The sequence below is a fragment of the Corvus moneduloides genome, chromosome 10, assembly GCF_009650955.1.
Source record: "Corvus moneduloides isolate bCorMon1 chromosome 10, bCorMon1.pri, whole genome shotgun sequence".
NCBI classification, from domain to species: Eukaryota; Metazoa; Chordata; class Aves; order Passeriformes; family Corvidae; genus Corvus; species Corvus moneduloides.
Window position 1 is genome coordinate 2,398,317 of NC_045485.1, and position 2,860 is coordinate 2,401,176.

Sequence of the window (2,860 nt, forward strand, 5' to 3'; positions counted from 1 at the left end):
GCAGCCCGGCGGCTCCGCGCTCCCGCGGCGGGGCGGGGATGGGGGGATGCGAACGGGCCCGGCCCGCCCCGCCGCTCCGCTCCGCCCGCCTCCGCCGGCACCGGGCGGCCGGGCCGGGAGGGGGAGGAGGACGAGGAGGAGGAGTTGGAGGGAAGAGCCCGGCGGCCCCGACCGCGCCCCCGCCCCTCCCCGGGCCCGGGGCAGCGCCGGGGAGCAGCGGGGCGGGAGCAGCCGGCTGCGGGGGCGGCAGGAGCCGTGATTCCACGATAGAACTCATCTGTGATGGATTCCCACCTCTCCACAGCGGCAGGGTTTTCCCCACTTCGCGATGACCAAGGCGCGCTGCCCCGCAGTCCCGACGCTGCCTGTCCCCATCCCCGCCCCTGTCCTTGTCCCCGTGCCTGTCTCCATCCCCATCCCTAACCCCATCCTCGTCCCCATCCCCGCCCACGTTCCCATCTTCATTCTCGTTCATGTCCCAATCCCCTTTCATGTCCCCATCCCCGTCCCCATCCCTATCCCAAGCCATATCTTCATCCCATCCTTGTCCCCGTCCCCCTCTGTCCCCACCCCAGTTCCCATTTCGCTCTCCTCCCTGGGGCCTTCCCTCCGCCTGCACCTCGGTCTCTCACTTTCAAACAGTTTCACCCATGGCAAAGGTTGCTCCTTCCTCAGGAACAGAACAAACCGCTGAAAACAAACAAACAAAAAATGCCAAAACAGATAAAAAGCATTTTTATTTTCTTTCCATGACGCGTCTGCCTGCCTGCTTGGGAGTGACACTATTTCAGGCATGTCTATTATTTATGTTTCGCTATATTTATATTAATTAGAGACGTGATCCATGTGCGTAGTTCTCCAACTTCAAAAAAAGCAGGAGAAGGGGACTGACAGCTGGGACTGAACTTTCTTGAGAGAAACAGGAGCGGGTTCCACAGCCATAGCTGTGCACTGCATGCCAGTCCCAGATGATGTTCCTGCTCTACATAGGGGATCTCTCCAGTCCCAGCCCCACTTTCTCTCCCTCCCTTCTGGCTGCGACCCCAAAGAGATGGGTTGGGGTTCCTGGCTGGGATGCTGAGAATGACAGAGTCCCCAGAGCCACACCAGTTTTAGGGGAGATGGAATCATGGAATCATTTAGGTGGGAAAAGACCCCTAAGATTGGGTCCAACCATTAACTTTTAATGGTGGCACTTGTCATCTGTGCCTGGGAAGGAGGAGCATCCCCTCAAAGAACTAACTGGTCTCTGATGATGGGCTGTGCCAAAGCACAGAGGAGTCTCACATTCCAGAGCAGTGGGAAGAGGACCCTGAGCTCTCTGCTCCCATCCATGCCAACCATCTCCCTCAGAAGCTGTAACCTGTGTCAACACTGAGCCAAAGCAGGTGACATCTCCTCTCCCCTGAACGTCCCAGCCCTGCCCTCATCCTGTGTGGCTTACTTCTCCATCCCGGGGATGGGGATTGGGTTTGGGACCAGGATGAGGATGGAGAAGTGGGGCCTCAGGGCACACTGGTGGGATGTGGGGAAAGCCCGGCCACCGTGGGGGAGGCAGGGTGGGAAATTCATAATAAATTAGTTTTGTCATTTATTACCAACTACTGCAGGGAGGCAACAGTTTATCCAACATGTGGGTGAGAGGAGGAGGAGGAGCAGGATGAAGAAGAAGTCTCCTGGCCTGTTGCTGTCCACATCCCGGGTCCCAGGGCACGTGGTCTCTGGGCCGGGCAGGAAGAGACCTGGCCAGGGCTGGTGAAATTTCTCCTGCAAGGGCTCAGCTGGTAGACACAGAACCCTTTTCCCAACAGGAAACTCACACCAGATGACCCTGCCCAGCTCAGGGCTGATCCCAGCCCACGTGGGAACAACGCACTGGGGATGCATTATTACCTCCTGCAATAATTTCCAGCCAGCAGCAGTCTCCCAGGGCTTTCCAGATGGCCAGGAGTTCTCACAGGTCTTCCAGCCGTTGGAATGGCCCTGCGGGAGTGGGGCATGAATATTTTTTCCAGGCAGAGTGGCCAGCTCAGTCATGAGAAGCTGCTAGCCCAGTGAGATGCTGGACTTCTCCGCTCTGCCTCCACTTGGTTAATGCTCTGCCAGGGCTCTTGTTGGAATTCTCAGTACTCCCAGATGAGAGACTTTAATTCTTTCCCTTCATCCAAGTAAGTACCCCTTCCAGGGTTTAATTAGTAAATTAAAAGGGTAGAAAGACCAAATTATGATGATTAGGCACAAGCCCCGGTGATGATGTCTCTCTCTTGCAGACCAGTGTGCTGTGTCCTGACACACTCCCAGTCCCTAAAAGAGCTGAAGCAGCAGACTCACCCCCCAGACTGATTCCCTTAGTGGGACACTGGGCTCAGCTTTGGGAGGATGAGAGCTACTTAACACTGATATCCAGGCCTGGAAGCCCTGACCATGCTCCATACCTGAGGGAGGAGGAGGAGGATCCCTTTGCTGGGGTGGCAGTGACCACGAGCCAGGGGTGCTGGCAGGAGCTGTGAAGCCTCTCAGCGCTGCCTCCACACATGCAGGAGAAAAAGCCCAGTTTGTAGAAGCAGGAAGGACAATGGGATGCTACCCTGGGGATTTGTAATGCCTTCCTGGTCCCTGCCAGTTCCTCAATACTCTCCCTGCTGTGCCAGTGGCTCCCTGGGATGGCCCACCACCCACCAAACAGCCCACAGCTGCGTCTGCAGGTGCCCCTTGGCACAGCACCTCTGCCAAGCCCTGTGCCTCAAGCCCTGAGTCTTGCTCTCCAGACTGAGGCAAGTGATGGGTTAAGGAGAGCTGCAGCCCCGTTTTCTATCCCTGTCCAAAAAAGCCATTACATTTTGCCTGGCAAAAATTGTTC